Source organism: Myotis myotis, unplaced genomic scaffold, assembly GCF_014108235.1.
Source record: "Myotis myotis isolate mMyoMyo1 unplaced genomic scaffold, mMyoMyo1.p scaffold_m19_p_7, whole genome shotgun sequence".
NCBI lineage: Eukaryota > Metazoa > Chordata > Mammalia > Chiroptera > Vespertilionidae > Myotis > Myotis myotis.
In genome coordinates this window covers 38,280,607-38,302,783 of record NW_023416379.1, presented here as the reverse complement: position 1 = coordinate 38,302,783, position 22,177 = coordinate 38,280,607, and the positions used below count along the sequence as shown (strand labels likewise).

Genomic DNA, 22,177 nt, shown 5'->3' with positions numbered 1-22,177 from the left:
TGCAGCTTCCTCCCAGGCAGTCCCGCTGAACTGCCCTATTGCAGCTGTTCTGACTGAGCAGCCCTGGGATGGATGGGAGATCTCAGGCACGCAGGAATGAAGTGGGAGGTTCAGACCTCTGGGTGCTGGGCGAGATCCTGCTACAGTGCGTTGCCCTTCTAGTTTACAGCGTTATGTCTTCCTTTAATAAAAGTTTTTTTCCCCCCAAAGCTGGCAAAAAATAAAATAAATTGAGGTATTAAAAGAACACATGTAACTGAGAAGTTATTTTTCTGTCACCTATTTTTGTCTCTCCTAATTGTTTGGCTAGTTTAGCACCACTTGAAAAAATTACATTTAAATAGGATGAGTTCCCCGTGAGTGTGTCCATCAGTAGCTTCTCATGGTGCTGCTGGGTCCAGTGACACAGGAGAACGCCAAGTTAGAACGCCAGAAACCGGCCTAGCAATGAGGCTTTGTCCTGCAGTCCTGCTTCTCTTGTACCTTGTGACGGATTTTAAAATGTCCACACCCAGCCCTGGGTTCTCCAGAATAGTGGGAGCAAAGCTGGTCAAGAACAGAACGGTGTAATTAGCCTCTGAATGTTTGCATGGGTGTATAAAAGTAATATTAGCTGGGTTAAGTCCATATGGGGTTTACTGTGCATATCAAGACTGAGTAAAGAAATAGTTCATTTTTCTGGAGTTGTGGTTCTCTAAGACTGTATTTTCACCAAGAATTTGCTTAGCATTGCTTTCCCCTGAAATCTTCTCTGCACGTGGGAGTCGGAGTATGTCCTTTCCTCTGGTCCTGGTTTTTCTGTCTCCTCGTCAGTAGATTCTCGGTGTCTGTATTAACGTTCCCCCCCCTCCTCCCCTCAGGCACTCAGGTTGAATGATTGTGACGTCTGAGTTTCCTGATGTATTTCTAAAGGTAGTCATTTATCAAAAAGAACATCCTGAAATCCTCCTGCGTGTTAATAAAAATTTAATTTGTTAAGCAAATATACATCCAATGTCAAGTCAGTAAAACAGGACAGTAAATTGTTTTCAAATTTGTAAAACAAATAGGAGGGAAAAAATGAAAACAAAATATATCCAACTGTCAACAATGGCTAAGTTAGGGTGGTTGGAATGAGTAACTTTTTACCCTGTTTTTCACATTTCAGTAATGTCATTTTATGCATGCTTATATTTACTCCCCGCCCTCGTCCCACCCCCACACACATATCCATATGGCATTTTTAGGTGTGTGGGAGGGCTGTGGTGGACAGTGGTAGTTTCCACAGACAGTCCAGAGCAGAGGTCCTCAAACTTTTTAAACAGGGCGCCAGTTCCCTGTCCCTCAGACATTCCACACGTGCGCACTGCGGGCCCGGGACGAGTCGGCTGCTCAGCAGGACAGGCAGCGGCGGCAGAAACACCCGGCGGGCCGGACAAATGTTTTCGGCGGGCCGTAGTTTGAGGACGCCTGGTCCAGAGAGACCCAGAGATCCTCAGAGGGGCTGCAAGTCCCCGAGGGAGGGTTGGAGTTGTAGATTTCATTGGGGAAAAGGATTGTACTGCTGAAGATAAGATTTGAAAACCCCTGGTGCAGAAAAAGGAGTAGACCTCAGTGTCAGAGCCAGGACCCCTGACATGGGCCTGCCCAGCACTTAACGAGGAGTGTGACTGTGTGCAGCTCTTCAGTACTCTGAACACTGGTGTTCTGCCTCTGAAATGATGCACTAGGGCTGTGGTCGGCAAACTGTGGCTCTTTGGCCCCTTGAGTGTGGCTCTTCCTAAGCCTTAGGAGAACCCTAATTAAGTTGATAACAATGTACCTACCTATATAGTTTAAGCTTAAAAAATTTGGCTCTCAAAAGAAATTTCAGTGGTTGTACTGTTGATATTTGGCCCTGTTGACTAATGAGTTTGCCGACCACTGCGCTAGGGCGAGGTGATGTTTGAAGGCTCCTTACAGCTCTGACATTTTAGAATTCTGTTCAGGTGGTGTCAGAAAATAAGTAACTCCAGGTAAAGAGGCTGTGATTTCCAGCCTGTCCCGCTGCCCTGACCTGCAGGATGGCAAACCGCTTCGCACCCCCATGGTGTGGGGTTTGGGTTTTTCAGCGTGTATTCTAATAGCCACTCAGTGGTATACATTGCTGCTTTTACAGATGACTGTCGCTACTTTCGATGAAAGGTCCAGGTTCTTTAGAAAAAGTGGATGGTAATTTCTCGCATCCTAATTTTCTCGACAGTAGGAAAAGGGCCAAAAAAGTGGCCCCTTGTCCCGGCTAACAGGTCCAGGGCGTTGGCTGCCCTAACCCTTCCCCACTGCTGTGTCAGCGCTGTCTAGATGGCCTCAGATGGTGTGCGGAGGAGGCTGTGCTGGCATCCAGGTCTGTGACAGACCTTTTATGTTCATGGACCGAGAGGAAAGGTAACCTCAGATCTGTTCTTTCTCGCTGGAGACACCTGGAGCCCTGGCTGGCTCCAGTTTGGGCCTTTGACCCGAAGATAAAGTGTCCTCTTTCAGACACACCTCTCCTGGCAGATGAGGCTCAGCAGATCCTGCTTCTTTCATATGCAAGAGCTTTTTTTTTTTTTTTTTTTTTTTTTTAAATCTTTATAAGAGTTTATTTGAGCCAAATTAACAACATATGCCAGGGAGCGAGATTTCAAATGCTCCAGAGAACGGCAGTTTTGCAGCCTTATTTATTTATTTATTTATTTATTTATTTATTTATTTATTTATTTAAAGCTTAGTCTCTTCACCAGGACCCCTCTGGGGAAGGAAATAAGAACTCTTGCGACACCATTCAAGCATTAGCTTTTTTACTTTTTCAAAAACATTTTATTTCAAATTACATAAAGTATATGGTGTAAATGAAAAGCTTAGCTTGTACATCACAAGTGCATTGGACTTAAATAAGAGAAAGGCAGATGAGATCGTCTTATTTCTTGTTGCACACTGCTCTCAGAAAGCTTTCCCTGGGACAGAAAACCTGGCGTAAGTGTGGGTGCAGCGACCCCAGGTGATAGCAATGTCGGGGCCCTTCAGAGAGGAGCACCTTCAGGCACCTTTGGGTTTGCTCTCAGGTTGAGCTTAACACTCCCTCCCTCCTGCCCTGAGATCCTTGCCCCCACACAAAAAATCCAGCTACTGAAACTACTGTAATTCCATATATATGCACATATGTGTGTGTGTGTGTGTGTGTGTGTGTGTGTGTACGTATATGTATTAATTTCAGAGTGGAAGGGAGAGATAGATAGAAACATCAATAATGAGAGAGAATCACTGATCAGCCGCCTCCTGCACCCCCCACTTCCCCCCTCCAACAGAGGATCGAGCCTGCAATCCGGGCATGTGCCCTGACTGGGAATCAAACCATGGTCTCCTGGTTCATAGGTCGATGCTCAACCACTGAGCCATACCAGCCGCGCTATACCTTCCTTTTATATTTAACTTGAATAAATGAAGAATGGACTAACTCTCCCTGAAAAGTACATATCAATTTTAAGAGGACAGAACTTGGATGATCAATATATTGTGGTCTCAGTCCTTAGCAAAAATATTTATGGAACACCACACTGCATGCATCAAATCACCATTCACTCTGAGTTGCAGAAAGAGTAAAAAACTTACTCCCTGGTCTCGGAGTTTACAGTCTGCTTGGAATGGCAACATCACACAGAAAAGCATACAACGATGAGATCAGTTCAAAACTGCAAAGCACCGAGCATAAGACAGCTCTGTTTTTCAACTTGGGGTACCTGCCTTTGGCTGCAGAGGAGCATAGCAGTGATGGCGCGGTGGGGGGTGGGGAGGGCGCGGGGGGGCATGAAGCCAGTTTTTCTGCACGTAGTGAGTTTCTAGTTGGAATTTGAAAGAAGTAATGCATTGCTGGAGGAGGAGCGGGAGAGATTGTGCTCCCAGGGACTCATGGAAGGAAGCAAGCAGATTGTTTCATTGGAGAAGAAAGGTAGGGATGATGTTGTGTCTATTCAAAGGGCTAAGGCTTTGAATACACGTGCTAGTGTGCTGATGAGGTTAGCTGCAGCACTGTAGGCATAAGGATAGTCTTAGGCAGGAGAATTTTTCAGGTGTCATAATTTGGGCAGCAATACATACAGGCTGAGTTGAAATGGAGATACCTTTCCTCTCCCACCTCCTAGTTGGCCATGTGCTTGCCCCATGTTGGCAGGCCTCTGTGTTAACAGCAGCATACTGTATTTTTATGAGCACTAGGCACATGCTAAATAAATTCACAGAGATAAGCTTTGTCAGTAACAAAAATGTCAGTATTTCATGTGGATATAATTCCATTTATCCTGATATTTAAAAAAAAATTGTTCGTTTTCAATTATGTGAACTTTTTAGCATCTATTATATAGTACTAGAGGCCCAGTGCATGAAATTCGTGCACTGGGGCGGGGGGGGGGGGGTGGTCCCTCAGCCCAGCCTGCACCCTCTCCAATCTGGGACCCCTTCGGGGATGTCCAAATGACGGTTTAGGCCCGATCCCTGTGGGTTTGGGCCTAAACTGGCAGTTGGACATCCCTCTCATAATCCAGGACTGCTGGCTCCCAACTGCTCGCCTGCCTGCCTGCCTGATTGCCCATAACCACTTCTGCCTGCCAGCCTGATCACCCCCTAACCACTCACCTGCCAGCCTGATCGACACCTAATTGCTCCCCTGCCCTAATTGCTCCCGATTGCCCCCAACTGCCCTCCCTTGCCAGCCTGGTTGACCCTAACTGCCCTCCCTTGCAGGCCTGTTCCCCCCAACTCCCCTCCCCTGCTGGCCCAGTTGCTTCCAACTGCCCTCCCCTGCCGGCCATCTTGTGGTGGCCATCTTGTGACAACATGGGGGGGGCATCTTGTGCAAGGGCATGATGGTCAATTTGCATATTACCTCTTTATTATATAGGAAGGATGTTATGGACATTTAATCAATTTGGTTTTGTTTGTTTTTAATCAATCAGAATTTCATATGTGCAATTAGTAGATTTGATATTTGGGTTGTTAATTATACAGTTCATTAATGCCTTCCAACTTCGTTTCTATTGCTTTGAATGACTTTACTTCTTCATGTTGGATTTCCCCACAAAGTTAACGTATCCTCTTCATTTATAAGTTTATTCAGCTAATAGCTATTTTGGCCCTATTATGTTGTTACTGATTAGAAACAAAACTCAGTATTTCAGTGTGATCGAATTGTTTTAGCTAATTTTAGTTTTCTTATGATGCTTTTGAGTTATTTAAACATATTTCATCATTAATAGCATCCTGGGTGGTTTGCTGAAATCCCTAAGCAAAAGGAAATTGTGACTCGATGTAGAAAATTTATACCTAAGAACAAAATGTTAATATCTAAACTGATAAACTAAAATCAGTTTCCAAAACAGCTGTTAGTCCGATAAAACATTTATTGTGATTGGGAGGGTTTTTTCTTTTTCAAGTTTCCTTTACCGTGGTTGTAGTTTAATGAGAAAGTGTCTGTGGAGTGCCCAGCCCTATGCTCGGAGCTTTGTGGGAGATTCCAAAGAAATGGGCTTCCCTGCCAGTGGCCACTTCCTCCAGCAGAGGTGTTGGTGCCACAGATCCAAAACTGTGCAGGTTTATTTATGAAGTATTAGGAGTAGCCTCCGTAGCATATCAAGAAAGGGTTAAAAGGTGTTGAAAGGGACAGTTTTGGGCAAACTATGGCCCGCGGTCTGGATGCGGCCCGTTCGGCTGTTCTATCCGGCCCACGGAGCCGAAAGAACGGAGGGTTCTCTTGCTCTCCCCTCCGCTCCTTCACCAGCAGCAGTGTTAACATGGCAACGTCGGGAAACACGGCTGCAGCTCCTTCTTCTGAGTCCAGTTTAAGAACCCATTGTGGCCCTCGAGTCAAAAAGTTTGCCCACCCCTGGTTTAAACTCTGAAATAAACCTTTTTAAAAAAGAAATCTCATGCAAGTTTTAGGGGAGTAACTGTAGTATTTATCAGTAAAATGTATATAAGCTATTAGTTACTAAGCAACCTCCTTTCCACTGAATCAGTTGCCCATCTTTTCTTCTTCCCTGGGGATGGCCCTGTTTCCACTAACTGTCAGTGACCACAACCCTGCAAGTACATACCTCGTTAGGAATATTCAGTGCTTTCCCCCAGCATGTTCTCTCTTACCTATGGACGGGATTAGGCAACATAGTTAAACATTTAGTACTGCCCTGTTCACTAGGCCTTCATAGGCAAAGCTTTTAACATCTAGTTATTAGACATGAAAAATTGAGACAGTCAGATAGTGTCTTAAAACAAAACTTTTATTCTCGTATAGCATTCATTGTGTAGACCATTGGAATAGCTTTATGACAGATTTCCGTGCTTACTCCTTACTGCTGGTTGAAAAGTCATTTTAGGGAAGGACACTGACTGCATTTTGGTTCCGTGGGAGTACGGAGGTTTCTGAAAATACTCTTAATGGATGCTGTCCCGCAATGTCCAGCTAACACACTGTTGGTTTTCGCATTGGGTAGCATTTTTATTTTTTGGATTTGGTGCTCTGGGCTTGAATGGAAACTGGTAGGTCACGATGCCTGTCTTACTTTCTGCTCGGTTCACATTGCTTCAAAGTCAGAAGAGCGTAAGTTTGCCCCGTTGTTATGGGGTGAGGCCACAACATTAGTAACTAAGAAACAGAATTTCAGGAGGATGAGGCCCAGAAATCAGGATTTTAAAAAGATTCCCAGGTGATTCTAATGTGCAGCCAAGGTTGAGAACCGCTGCTGTAGAGGTAGGCCAACAAGAGGAAAAAAAGGAGAACAAAGGGACTCTCATCGGAGTCAGCTGCCTTTACACGGTCTTCCCGAGAGTTCGAGGAGTTCTTCCACTTACATGTCCTTGGCCAAAGCTAAGTCTCGGCCACATCTCACTTCAAGGAAGGCTGGGAGTTCAGTCTCTTTTTTTCCGGGGCAGCCATGTGCCAAGCTAAAAGTCAACATTCTGCTGATAAGGAAAAAAGGGAGAATGGAGTAGACTGTTCCTCTAAGTCAGAGGTTGGATACAGTTTTAATATTATCTTTATAATATTATTATTTGTAAAAGTTCTCACTCACATAACTTTTGTCAGTTAATCCAAATGTTTATTTTCTCACAGTTCAAAAAAAAAATTCTGAGTCTTAATTAAGATAAAATGTTCTCTCCTATGTTTGGATTGTGTAGTCCACCTGAAGCACAGGCACGATTTCTAATAAAACTAATGCTATCTGCATTTTGAACTTCTAAGTGCTTTTGAAGTCTAAGGCAGACAACTTTATTTACACCTACTGCTTTCTTTCCTGTGACTTTCAGTGCTAAAGGTAGATTTCCTTGGAGATGGAGAACCTGGGAAAGGAGGAGTGTCTACCTCTTTATGCTAGACTTCCTGGAGTGTATTGCAGATGCTGACTTATTCAGCATGGGTTAGTTCAAAAGAGAAAATAAAGGGGAGAGTCATTTATCCTTTGAAGAAAATGTATGGAGTGTTTCATGTGTCAGGCATCTTCAACATAGAAGGAGAGATATAGTTGTGCTTTCTTTTGCTTTGTCATGCTTTCCTGTTGCCTTCTTATATGAACTTACATGGTTTTCCATATTTTTATGCACCCCCCCCCCCCAGCCCAAGAAATAGCTCAGTAATCATCACTAAACATAGTACTGCATAAAAGAGAGCTGTCAGGAAAGACAGAAAAGCCATAGGCCATTTTGAATGTCCAAGTGGTATCTAAATGTTAAACTTTTACTTTTTCTATTTTTAGACCTCATCTATAGGTTTAGATAGACAAAGTAAAACCTATTTACTATAGTAAGAATATTTCACTATAGCTTGAATTGGTCTTTTTAAAATGATGGCTTTTGCCAAGTTCTTTGGCAGCTACTCTAGACTGAAAGCACTAAAAATTGATTCCTTGCAGATTATTGCTAATACTTCCTTATTTGTGCAGCCCTTGCCACCCAGCCCCAGGCTGGGGTCACTGTCCGATGTTAGTATCTGGAGTTCCTGTGCGGGGACCTGCTGTCCAAGCCGAGGGAGTTGACCCTAATTTGCTCCTGGGTGCCTGCATTCTTTTCCACGTATGTCCACAAATAGCGTCAGCAAATTAACGTAACTCTCTGATTGTTGTGAAGAGCACGGAAGAAAGCTTGCAGTGTTTGGTGGCCAAAATACCACACAGTGTGAGCAGAGTAGAACTGCTGGCCCATTTTATAGCACTCTAATTGATAATTATTTCTCAAAGAGCACATTATTTGGCCATGTGGCAACAATCCAGTATCATTCCAGAGGCATTGGACGTGTAGGTGCATGTGAACTCTATAGTAAATATACGCCTCCTTCTGCCAAGAATGGAAGTAGGTTATCCAAGAGGAAAGGGGAGGGGAAAAGAAAACACCAATTTCCTATGTACCAGAACATGTCTGGCTTAAATCGGTAGTTAGAAACCGTAGATGCTGAAATCTTGTAATGTTTTTCTATTTCATAGCTGAGTCTCCTGGTTCATATTCTGCAGGCTAGAAAATCAACTCTCTTCTTTCGGGAACTTGGAGAGTATCTCAGCGTGTACGTGCACGTGTTTGCTCTTGGTTCATGGGAACTGCCTAGTCCGTCTTCATTTTTGCAGGTCTAAAGCTGCTAGGCACTGCCTGCGGGATGAAGATAATGTGTGCAGGAGAGCTAAAGTGGAGGGAGTCCTGGCTTTTTACACATTAAAGCAACAAAGTCACCAAGTGCTGTCTTTATTGACTGTGTGGCAAGAGAAAGAGACCTTGAAAGCATTTACATCAGGGTTGAATTTGGGGCAGCCCATAGACAAGTCAAAGGGACTGAGGAGAAGTTCTTCCTCTGAGAGTGCGGGGCTCCATACTGGAGATCTGGCCCTCACAGAAAGTCAAAAGGTGTCATGGAGAGGACTGCCGGACGCTGGGCAGTCCGTTGTCAGGGCAATAGGGAGGGTGGACACGACGCTGTAGAAGAGGAAGGCAAGAAGAGACAAACCCTAACCTGCTGCTCACTCAGCTCTGCTCTTCACAAGCAAACCGCAACGTTGAGCAACAGCTGAAAAAGAATGTGACTGACGCGGATGAAATGCTGCAAAGTGACTGTATCGGGAGCTCTTCCCCCCACCCTGCCACCACCCCTTTCAGTTAATGGTTTGTTTTCATAAAGACGGATGGGTCTTCCCAGAGCAAGGCCAGAACATTCAAATGCTGGAGCCATGTGTTCGCCTCTCTTACTTGTGACCTCATTTTCCTCCTTATCTTGTGTTATCTTTTCCATTATCTTGTGTTCCTTCTCATTTATGTAGGGGTAGAGGAGAAAGTTAGCCAGTGGTGACCTGCCCAGTCTCATTTTTTGCAGTTGAAAGTCCAGCAGTTCATAAGCTAAAGCAGTGTACTGTCAGGAACTGTGAGGGTCTGAGATTTGACCCTTCCAGCCACAAGGCTTTGGGGTCAGAGGCAAAGGAAGTTACCCCTCGGCCGAGGCACAGCAGGCAGCACTGACAGCAGCATATTTTGCATTTGTTCTTCCCTGGCCCCAGGTCCCATGGGAGTGACACAGATGGTCTCAGGTGGATGCCCAGGTCCCTCTCTGTTCTGGGAGAGGAAACCTGAGTTTAGGGATCCTAAGTCTGTTGACATGGGCAATACGCTGCCCTTTGTTCTGCAGGGAGGCCCTATCTTTCAGGGCTGTTCACTGTGCAAACGCAAACATCCTTGAAAGATAGTCCAGGACAGAGGCTTTTAGTGCTTTGCTTGCAAAACGTGCAGAAACACCAGAGACCCAGGGAGAACTGTCTCCCGACTTGTATTTGTTAACCTTATAAGAAGCTTGTGTGACTTCCTTTTCTAACCACAAATTAACATCAGGACTCAGCTGTCTTTCCTAGTTCGGGACACTGCTGAGGTCAGGGCTGTTTAGAAAGAAATTGATGAGCTTATTTTTGGGGTAAGTGCTAATACAGGGTACTACTGTTCCACAGAATGCCTCAGAGAGTTGGAAGTGTGTTACTTTCAACTTGAAAATGGCTCAGCAACTAATGTTCCTGTGTGTTTTTCCTCCTTGTCTTGATGTGAAGGGTTTGATCTTAGTGGGTCCTCTATGTAGTGATTGGTTCAATCTTAGGGAAGGACCTAGTACCTGGTCATGCTGTGAGTGCTCACACATACCCTATTGGCAAATGACTAACCTAAGGGGAGAGAGTTGGAGGAAGTTGAGGGAGAAAATCTAAGGGCTAAACCAGTGATGGCGAACCTTTTGAGCTCGGCGTGTCAGCATTTTGAAAAACCCTAACTTAACTCTGGTGCCGTGTCACATAGAAATTTTTTGATATTTATTTTATATATTTAAATGCCATTTAACAAAGAAAAATCAACCGAAAAAATGAGTTCGCGTGTCACCTCTGACACGCGTGTCATAGGTTCGCCATCACTGGGCTAAACCTACCAAGTCAGACTCAACTTCAGAGGCAGCTATAAGGCCAGGGGCCCTGCATCCTCAGGAATGGCCCTGGGATCACTGGCAGGTAGTAGGTGGCGAGCAGTAATTCCTGGAGCATTGTGACACCTGCAGGTTGAGGAGTGGCCTCTCCCCCCCACTCTCCACCAAACTATGATCTCTTCCTCTTAAGCCCTTCTATCTTCTAAAAGCCTCCTGCTGGGAGCCACAAACAGGGCCTGAAAGAACTTTCTCCTAAATTCCTTTAGCCCTCGAAACACTCAGTTACAGGAATTCTTTGTTTCTACTAGATAGTCAGCTCCTGTAGTCTCACATGTGACTGTTACTGCCCTTTGGGTAAGAGATATTACACTAGGCGCGAGTGCGTCCCGTCTCCTAAGTGCCTGGAAGCTCACCTAGCGGCAGACACGACGTAGAGCCTAGTACGGAGGAGTACTAAACTGCTGCATTCCTGTCCTGTCCTATAGAGACCGATTTAACTCCTGCAGCTTCTACCTGCTCTATTCATTTTAGTTTGGGATCATCCGGATTTTAAATTTAGATGCACTGATATCTGAATGACTCAGTGAGTGCGGGGTATGTTTGTTCATTTGTTTGTGTTTTGTTTCTTCCCTCTCTCCCCCCAGAAAAATGGAGTGAGTGTCTGGTTCTTTAGTCAGTGGAAATGTCCTCTCTGTTCCTTATTTGATCATTTTATGTGGACTTCTAAGCTGTCTGGTGCTCACCTGTGTAATGGGCACTCAGGGGTATCCTGGATTAAATGGTTAGTTCACTCGGCATTTAGCAATATCATTATATTGGTCACCAGCTACTTTTGCGTCCTGTGGTTTTAAACAAGAAGAAATCTTGCAAAACCCGTGCAGTGAAATGCTGCGCACAGTCAGGTGAGGGGATAGGGTGAATGGGTTCCTCCCAGGCTCCTCATTCGCTGAATTTCCTGGGGGTCTGGAGGGGAGTGAGGGTTCTGTAGGCCCGGGTCATTTTGAAGAATTGACTTCTGTACTTTTTATTCCCATAAGGAAAAAGTCCATCAGTTGTTTTGTTTGCAGTAGCCAACAGGAGAAACTCCGTTATGTGGCATTTACTTTCTTTGCTTCTTTCACCAGTAACACCTTGACTTTGGTGACTGTTAGAATAATTAACATGGACACTTGGAAGATCGCCTGCTTCCAAATGCATACACTCTGGTCTAGTTTGTAAATACGAGCCCAAACTTTTTCCTTCCTTAGCTGAAAAATGTGCCTCCACCCCTCCCAATCTTTCCAGGGTGTGGGCCTGTGTGTGACTGTGCCCACACGTTGGCATATTATTTCAGAGCTTCCAAAAAGAAATGGGTTGCTCTTGAAATAACAACACAAAAAAGACCGGTTTTTCTGAGCCATAACATCTGAGGAGCTGGAAACTGATGTTTATATGTGTGTGTGGAAGCCAGTGAGTTTCATGGGAGAGAAGGGATTACAGACCAAGAGCAGAAAAGCAGTTCCCCTGGATTTCAGATGTCAGACCCTCACACTGTTTCACCCACTCAGCACCTCCACATCCATCCCTTTAATGTGCTTGCGTTGTCAGTGCTTTCTGTTTGTGCATGTTCCGATGCCAGAAGACAAATAGTAAAATAGCATGCATATGCAACCTAAAAGCAGCTTTCTACCCCAGTTTTTGATTGAGGTTAAACAGAAGCATCTTGGTCTTCCCGCCAGTTGGCAGGCAAAGGCATCATATTTTAAAATGCACATAGTTTTAAAGCAAGCTCATCTCTTCTGGCTCAATAATAAACTAATTACATATTAGATAGTATAGAGCTGAGTCCCTGTTTCAGATTAAGCCTCGTAATAGCAAGGTCCAGGGCAAAGCAGACATTTGCCTGATGTCTCTGGCTTGAGGACCCATAGCATGATGCCAACTGTTTGAGGGCCTGGATCTGCCTGCCAGGTAATATGGCCTGACTCAGTCCTGGGCTAATACTCCCCGAGCACAGAAGGCACCAGATGTGCCACTGAGGAAGGCCTGGATACCTCACAGTTTGAGACAATAATCTTGTTTGGTCTGTCCGTAAAATTGGTGATCCCTGGTCAAGTTAGGACATGCCAGGAGTGCCCCTTTTCGGGTATGTCTGAGAAAAATAAAAAAGGTATTATTTCTAAAAATGATCTGGTCCAACAAGGCTTGCTTTATGGCTCGTCATTTTTCTACCCTTTCTCCACTCTGATAATCTTCGGGACTATGTGCAAAAACTCAGAGATCGGAGCATTTAATTCAGCTAACAGGTGTTTGTAGTCCTTAAAGCTGTGAATGGTGCCTCTCTCCTTAGGCAGTTTGGTGACTTCAGAGAGAAAGGCCAGGCAGTGGTGACAGTTTTGCTTTTGGAGTTAGCTTCTGGCTTGATTTCTAGCAGCACCTAGTAGACAAGTAACTTTTCTGCCCCTTAGTTTCCTCCCACCAGGCTTGTCATAAAAATAAGACAAGATTAGATATGTCAAGCACAGAGCATTGGGCCTGGTAGGCACCAAACACATTAAGTTCCTTCAGATTGCAGGTGAAATAGACTCTGGTATTTCTCTTGTTACCTGTGTGCTTGCTTGGAGGAAGTGTGGAACTAAGATGTGTTACCTGTGGATTTGAGTAGGCCTAGGAGGGCTGTTGGCCAACCTTATTACCAAGGTGGGCAGGGAGTCAGCTCTCTGCCCTGGATGGATCCTTGACCGTTCTGGCAAGCCCTTGCTTCCACCAAGTAGCCAGCCCACACACAGTCATTTTGCCCTTCTCACCCTCTCCTGCTATAGAGAACCTGAAGCCTGCTTGTTAGACCATATTGTCTGGTTTTTGGAAATTGGGTTGTATAGTTGAAGTTAGTAGTACCCAAGGATAAAACTTGGCAACTTTAAAATAACTTTATACTTTACAATGGAAGCTTTCTTCGATCTTCACTCATGTGAGGATTAGTCACTGGCTCATGTAGACTATTTCGTTTAAAAGTACAATTCAGCTGCTGCCCCCTTCCTACTAATTCCTTGAGTGAACAAATACCTTTTTTTGAGCACCTGCTATGTACCAGGCCCCGTGCTAGGAGCTAAAGCTATAAGATACGGTATCTGGTTTTAAAGAGTTTAATATTTATTAGAGGAGACAGAGTATATTTCTCAAGTTATAAAGCAAGACAGACTGAAGATGGATGGATAGATGGATGGATGGAAGGAAGGAAGGAAGGAAGGAAGGAAGGAAGGAAGGAAGGAAGGAAGGAAGGAAGGAAGGAAGGAAGGAGGAAGGGAGGGAGGGAGGGAGGGAGGGAGGGAGGGAGGGAGGGAGGGAGCTATTCATTCATTGTGCTCCCTGCAGCTTATTCTTTCAGTGGGTACAGTAATCTAGACGTTGGCATTAATGTTCTGGGCTGCATTACTGTTTCACCACAAGGTCAGGAGACCTGAGTTTGTTTCAGCTCAGCTGCCACTAACTAGCTGATTGAATTTAGGTATGTCCCTGTACCTCTTTGGTCTTCAATTTCTTTCCCTTTAAAGTTGAGGCTGATTATTACTAGATGGGTTTCATAGCCCTCTCCACTTTTCCCCTTACTTTTTACTGAATTTCCTGGCCTGGTCACTTATATAATGTCATGTAAGTGATTAAACTCTCTGATGTGGTCCTGAATTCTGGATGTATATTTACAATCCCCTTTTATTCTCTCCATATCCACTCAAAATAAGTTTTCAAACTGGAAAAACTTGCAGATTTAAGGGCCCATTTTGTGTGGCTACCCGTGCACGGTCTTCAAAGAGAATTTAAGTAGCTCGCGTGTGTTTGCTGATCCCTTCTGAGAAGGAGCAACAGATTCAATAAAATCAGGGAAGAAGCTGGAGAAGGGGGAGGGGAGGCAAACACTGCAGCTTTATCCTGCTTTGGGGAGACTGATTCCTTCCATGGCTGCCTGTCCTCAGCCCTTGGGGAGAAGGATGTGAGGTTGGAAGCAGGCGGGGTGGGGGAGGGGAGGGTGTTGCAGGGAGGGGTGTGGGCAGAGGTTGCAAGGCTGCCAGGGTTCTCTGTGTGCCGGAAGTGCAGGTTTGGCTGTGGGGAATGGAATGTTCCCTCTTGCCCTCCAAGAGCAGAAACAGCTGTGGAAGAGCTTGAAAAGAAGATTGCTACATGAGGAAAAAAAAAAATTAATATGAAAGTAAAAACCACTCTAGAAAACGCAACAAAAATGTCTGTAATAGAGCGGTAGCTCTTTAACAGAACTTTCTTCCCATCTAGGATTTCTTTTTTCTGTTGGGGGCAGGACACATTGTCCACCACCAGCCTTTCCTCCCCTAAGAAAGTCTCGTGTGCCTCATTTTGCCTGGACAGAAAATGGGTTCATTATGCTGATCCCAAGATGATGATGACTTTATTCCTCCTAACAAGGGACCAGAACCTGTCGCTTACTGCATGAAAACTTGAAACAAATACTAGTTTTCAAAGGAGATCCCTGTTAGTAGAAGATTATTGTCAGCACATTTAATGGAAATCTTGTTTGTAGCTGGAAATTTAATCCCTCAGCCAAGTTCCCGACAGTATTTATTTTAGAACATCATCTCTTTTAAATAAGTCCCTTAATGGTTTAAACTTTTAGTATTTTAGGCAAGGATAAGCCTGAGCCAGCCTGGAACTTGTCTTGCACATCAGAGTTGATTGTGCAATCTTTTATGTGAGTGTTTATTTTAAGTGTTCTTCTGAGTCTGAAAGGCTTTTTTGGCTATTATAGCTGGTATTCCATATAGTTAGAAATAACAACTCTTCTGGTTTCAAGTCTGTTTTACGCCATCATATTTTCTCTACTTGCTTTTAAAAAAAATCACAGGTTTTAGCCAGCCCCAATGTAGATAAAATCTAGTGTGAGAGGGCAAGCCAGCTCCAAGCTAATGACTAAATCAGAAGGACCGGCCCTCACACTGCTCCTTCAGATGGTGCCGCTACTTGGCCCTTTGCAGGGTCCACCCCAGGGTCTTTGCATTGAGTGTAATGATGTGGTGTATTTGTCAGTCAAGCGACGAGAAACAGTGTGTGGTTGTTATTAACGTTCCCGAGGCTATCTGAATATGTACTTTCATTCTTGGGAAAGTTCCTGAAGTAATACTTTGCTCGATTCTTAACAATGGAAGCTAATAAGTACCTCAGGGCAGGGGATGGCTTTTTCAGTGGCTAGTTTTACCCAGTCTTTTGGCGTTTTGCTGGGAGGGCAGTCTATGAAAGGGATTGTGTGAGATTGTGTGCTAATTCAGGGAGGCTTCTGAAAATTACAGGGATCAGTGATTGCCCTAGCCCAGTGGTTGGCAAACTGCGGCTAGCGAGCCACATGCGGCTCTTTGGCCCCTTGAGTGTGGCTCTTCCACAAAATACCACGTGCGGGCACGCATGTACAGTGCGATTGAAACTTCTTGGCCCATGCGCAGAAGTCGGTATTTTGTGGAAGAGCCACACTCAATGGGGCCAAAGAGCCGCATGTGGCTCGTGAGCCGCAGTTTGCCGACCACTGCCGTAGCCCATCCCTTCTTCAGCCTACATCAGGCCTACTTTCGTGAAAGTCCACTTGCCCTCTTTTTTGTCCGTGCCTGTCCATGGTGGGTGGAGGAGTGGCCCAGGCAGAGTGGATGACTGTCTGCAAGGCAGTGCCAAGCCCAGGACCCTTCCCCGCCCCCTCACTTTGCCTTTTCTTTTTTGTTTTTTTTTTTTTTTTTTTAATAAGAAAAAATATATCTGGACCCCAGTGATCTGAAAAATTGCTCTAACTCTCCATGTTACTCTGCACCTGTAATCTATGACTTTATCTTCTAAGTGGTGGAAACTTTGACTTAAAGAACATCAACTGTGCTGGGTCACCAGGCCCGGGAAGACTAGGAATCGGACTGGAATCAGATTCTCAGTCAGCGGAAACGTGAGAGGGAAACTCCAGTCGTCCTCAGCTCTGATTGCACATTGGACTCACCTGAGGAGCTTTAAAAACGCACCTCTGCCCAGGCCCTCCCCGCGACCGCTGAATCGATCTCTAGGCGTGTGGGGCGCACGTGTCTAATGTCCCCCAAGGTGATTTTCAACTGGGCACAGGTGAAGAACTAACACTTAAGAGAATCAGGGCCTCCTCGAGAGCAATGCCTTTGAAAGAGCCTGTCGTTATAAATCAGGGACAGCTTCCCAGACCCTTTCCTGGGCAGCGGCGGCGGGGGCTCTGCTGCGGTGCTCAGTGACTAGTCGTTCCCGTTGGACTTTTCACGTGGCCTTTGTCTTCTGCAGTTCCGCAGATGCGTGTAGTTGAGTCTAGGGGTGTGGCAGGCTCATTCTGAATTGCCAGTGCCCAAACTCAGAGCAGGGGGACCTGCTTGAAATGTTCAAGGTGGAGGAGGACTGTGTTCAAAGGCAGCCCTTTGCAGATGGTCCCCACCAGACTCTCTCGTAGGGACCAGGGAGACGCCTGCAATCTGCCTGGGGGAAGCAGTGGGTCTGGATTGGGAGCTGACCATCCTGTAACTCTCATTTGGCTGCTTTTTTGGAGGGTGGGGTGGGCGCGGGGGGTGGGGGGGAGTAGGAAGAGGCTGTCTTTTCAAAGAAAAAAAAGGCACAGGCCTTTAAGAGTTAAATTACCCAACTCCCTTTTTATTTTTAAAGTCAGTGGGTTCCTTGTTGCCGTTGCTGAGAAAGATAAATTGATACCACATGTTGCTTCCAGACAAAACCCTCTCTGTTCCCGGGGAAGCACACGCAGCTGGTGTCTGGGTTAGTGGACAGTCTGCACAAGGTAAACATGGTTAAAGGGGTTGGAGCCGACGACATAGGGTAGCAACAGTTAAGAAATTACCAGTGACTCCTGCCTGGCACGGCCCCTTTGAAATACTTTTAAGAGTTTGAAATCTTTTCCTGGAAGGCGCCACCCTCTCACCTTTTGGCTTAAAGTAGATGATGCTCGGAAAACAGTAAGTGAACGTTTGTGATGTCACTGCTTCCGTATGTGGGATCAGACAGTTGAGTAGTTTGCATGCGTAGTTTCATTTACTCTTCCCAAAGATCCTAGCGTTTAACAGAGAGGGTGTTTTTAACCCTATTTCATGAAAGGGGCAACCAAAGTTAAGTCAGTTGCCCAAGGTCACAAGACAAATGACAGGGCCATGATTCAGCTAGGAGGGAGCTGGCTGACATCAAGGCTGGTGACTTTCCTTCCGCGTCACACTTCGAACTGCATCTGTGAGTTACCCACCTTGGGAAGTATTGATAGAATGCTTTTTCATTTCAGGCGGCTTCTCCCCCACACCCGAGCTGATCTGCTTTGGGTCCATGGGTCTTCGCAACCAGTTGCTGTATATGTAGTGACCGCAGGCACTTTAGCATTAGCAATAAAGGTATCTTGTAGTAGAAAACTGTCCTCAGGGTCTGGATAGCAAGACAGATAACTTGCCAGTTCTGATGAGTACAGTCATCTTCATACTAATTTCTTTGAGGGGGGGCCACGCAAAGGGACCGCTCGGCTGTGGCCCACACCACCACAGTCAGCCCGAGTGTGAAATGTGGGTTCCCTCGTGCTGCCGCCTCCACACGCCGACTGCACATGCCTCCTGAAAGGAGTGGGCCACTGATTGCGGCTGCAACCCCACAGGTTTGCCAGTGTTGTTACTCATTAACCACTAACGCTTGCTTCCGTGTAATTCGTTTTTGTAAAAGGCAAGATTGACATAAAGATGAGATGAAGGGTATTCTTATCTCTTCTTTTCTCTCCTCAGGCACATTGTGATAGATGGGCTTTTAAGGGTTCACTAAACCTTTGGGCCCAAGATAGAGAAAAACTGGCATATTTGTCCCTGATTTGCTCTCCTGTAATTCATCAGTATCTGGAGTTTTCAGGGGTGGATTTAAACTCCCAGAACTGTTCACATGGTTTTGGGTTGGGGTTATCATAGCTTCTTGGCTCCTTCAGTGAGCAGATGTGATGACAGAGCAGCCTGGGCTCTGACTGTAGGAGTCTTGTCTTGGTTGGTAGTGTTTACTTTATCACCTGAGCCTTAAGGAAAGCTAGTACTTTGGCCCGTCACCATTGGCCTGCCTCAAAGAGTGTATTTCGATGTGATTAGAAAAATCACTCTAGTCCTGCCAAAGCATTTCTCCTGTACCTTCAGCTCCCAACTCCCAAACTAAATTTTAGAAATGTGGACCATTTGGCACAATAGACGAATTAGTAGGAAAAAGATCACACACTAAATTGGGAGCTAATTTACAGACCCTAATGGAGAGTTCTTTAGAGAACTTAAAGTATACATCGTAAGAGGATTTTACACTTGGCTTGTCTGTGTTTATAAATCCCATTCCTTCACTCCCAGGATTGAAGTGAGGGAGGGGCAGTTTGAAATCTTACAGAAATCATATCACCATTAACTTTTGTTGTCAGGGAAGGTGGGAAAATATTGCAGTTCTGACATTTTATCTGGCATTTTGTTATTTACCTATTTCGTGCTTTACCAAAATTTAGGTAGAGAAGCTAGTGATTTGAATCATGACCTTTGAAGAAAACGAGAACACATTGCTGGCCTCTGACCTGGATGGGGTGAAGCAGACATTTGAACTGGAAATGGACCGACGGGCCATATTTATTGGCCTTAGGTCCCCCACGTTCAGATTGTGGATTTTTTTAAATGGAAGGCTGGCCAGCCTGTATGCTTAGGGGGCTGTGAGGATGGTGGTGGCACAGTATTTATTTGTGTTGTCTCGGTAAAGTAACTGGAAAAGCCTGTCGGAGTGTTGTGTAGGCAGTACGCCTCAGGAAATGTATTCTGCTGCTAATAACCTCTAAAACGAAGAGTTGAGCAAAGATTGGACCCCAAAGCTAATCACCCACTTAATAAGTTGGGTTTTGTTTCAGAATCCAAGGGTAGTTAACACTGGTTTGTGTAGTAGCTGCTGTCTTCCCCTTAGAATAAATGTTATGGCCAACTAGCAAACGCAGACGTGGGCTCTGGAGTGAGCTTTCTTCGCTTTCAGGTTTGCTCTTTTGAGAGACTTATTTTTTTTAAGGGAAATACCTACTAAATTATTATCACTAACTATTTCATAAACAAAATTACAGTAATAAGATTGTGCTTTTGTATCCTTCTCAGACATTTCTTTCTGTAAATGTTAGCAGATAGGTTAAGTGATGACATCTGAATACTTTGGTGACAGGCGTGTGAAAGGTTGTGGTAAAAGCATTGGATTGAAGTTGGGAAAACACATTTCCGTTTAGGTTCTTATAGGCACTAGCTGTGTGACCTTGTGTAAGTTATTTAAAGTCTCTCAGCCTGAGCCTTCATGTCTATGGTGAGGGCACTGATACCACCTTTGCAGGTTTACTGTGAGGATTAAAGACAATGAACCTAACACCTGTGGCCCAGTAGCTAACAGGGCTATAATTAGGCAGGCTCTCATTTCTTCTTCACCCTTGCAATTAGGGCCCTGACACCCTGTGGTTCTGGTCCTGGATGTGGCTATCCCAACCCCTTTACCACATGCCCTTATTGGGCAAACAGAAGCTTGGTTTCTGTTTCCAAATGTTAACCAATTGTAGCTTGTAATTTTATAAAATTGCACACATACATTGTTGGGGTTTAGAGTTGCAGTAATAGATGGCCATTAGAAAATCCATATAGGGCATTTTGGAGATCTGTAAGGTGTGTTATTTTTCTCAGTTGACTTAGAATTGGCGAAACTAAAAATACGTTTTAAAAAATAGTGTTTCCCTAAATGCTTTCTTTAAAAGGAGGGATCATTGGAAACTTATGATTGCTCATTGTTAATTTGGGTGTTGGTATGAACTCTTTTCAACATCTAGAGCAAAGGAGCCTGGCCAGGGTAGGAGTAATTAGGCCAGTGTCCACATTGGCCCCGCATAGCCTTAGGACTTCCTTGTTTTCTCACCAGGAAGCTTGAGTTTAAGTTTTTATTTAATATATCTAATCATCTGAGTACTCAGTAGTAGAACCACCTTGCACTCGCCTGTTTTTTGAACCCTGCAGAATGAGTTTTAAGAGCATGCTTTATATCTACTGTTGAGAAAGTGTTTTCCTTTTTAAAGAAATGTAATTTCTGAACCATTAGCAGAGACGTCATTATTCTTTTAAAAACCATAAGAGTAAAAGGGAAGCAGGATAGATAGTCTCTTGGGCAAAGTTCATCTCATCAGATACTCAGCATGTTGCCTTATTTCTTCTCTCAAATGTGTCTTTATGGCTGTGGTAGAAATACCGACTTATGACCCAGGGCTGCTAATGCCATTGCCCAGCCTAAGATGTAAGCCCTCCTTGCAAGGGAACATATACGTGGGAAAGACTGTGAGTATTTTGAGTTATTTACTTATGGTAACAGCCTGCTGACTTTGTGTTTTAAAAACATTTGGTAGAACACATGTATTTGTATCATCTTCTACATAAATACACATGGTGATTGCCAATTTTTAAAAAACTAGGGTAACATTTAGGATTGCTCATATTTAATATACAGCATCCATACCTTTGGTCTTTAACTTGGAAATACAAACTCATCTGGCCTTCAGGTGCTGTTCCAAATGTGGAGAATACCATCAACTCCTCTCTTTTACTGCCCCTGAGACATTTTACAGGTTAGAATGAGCCCGCACCAGGCAGTGCGCTCTCCTCATGGACTCTGTACTTGACGGTAGCAGCAAGAACGCCCTGCCTTGGTAGCGTGACAGGCTCCTGAAGTATATTATCATATATCATCCTTACATCATCCCTGTCAGGGAGGGATGGTTTGGATATTTTTATGGCTATCATGAAGATGGGTTACTGAACCTACAGCAGACAGATTACCTGATTTGCTCAGCGTCACGTGGCTGGTCAGTGGCAGAGATAAAACTGGATCTGGGTCATCCCTGTCAACTGGGCTTATCTACCAAGCCAGCAGGATTCTTGCAAGATGGGTATAGTCATTAGTGTTTAGGGGATGTTTGGCCCTATTTCTCTTTAAAAAAAATAAACTTTTAAATTTAGAATCGTTTTAGATTTGCGAAAAGTTGCAAAACTGGTATAGAGAGTTCTCATATGCCCAATGTCGCTTTCCCTATTGTTAACATGTTGTATTAGTTTGGTACATTTGCCACAATGAATGACCAGTATCGATACAGATTGCCTTCGTTTTTACCTCCTGTCCTTTTTCTGTTCCAGCATCCCACCTAGGACACCACATCACATGTAGTCATCATGCCTCCTTAGGTTCCTTATGGCACTGGACAGGCCTCTGTTACATGTCCCTTATTTGGGATCTGTCGGATGTTTTCTCTCATGGTTAGACGGGGTGATGGGTTTTGGAAGGAAGACGGCAAAGGAGGTGCATTTTCATCACATCATATTGAGAGGAGATAGTATCAACATGACTTATCCCTGGAGATGTTGCCCTTGATCATCTGGCTAAGATCACATTTGTCAGGTTCTCCACTATGTAGTTACTCCCCTCACCCTTCCCTTACTGTACTCTTTGGAAGGAAGCGACTATGCTCAGACCACATTACTTTGAATGGGGGAGTATCTATATAAATGAGATACTTGAATGGGAGACTTGCTTACTTCTGCCAACTCGGCAAATCCTACTCTACAGGCTTTTTTCTTACATCTGTCAGGTGTGAAATTGTGATTGGAGGAGATGGTCATAGGTAAAATTTCACAGCGGTTCTGAGTTCATTAGATGTTGTTAAGAAAATGTAGATGCTGCCTATACACTAGGGGAGAATAAAATAGC

At 44.6% G+C, this 22,177-nt stretch overlaps 1 protein-coding gene across 3 annotated transcripts in view; it reads left to right on the top strand.

Annotated features, from left to right (window-relative positions):
• FOXO3 (forkhead box O3) overlaps positions 1-22,177 on the top strand; it is a 116,888-nt gene that overhangs the window by 75,053 nt on the left and 19,658 nt on the right. The gene's annotated exons all lie outside the window — the stretch shown is intronic.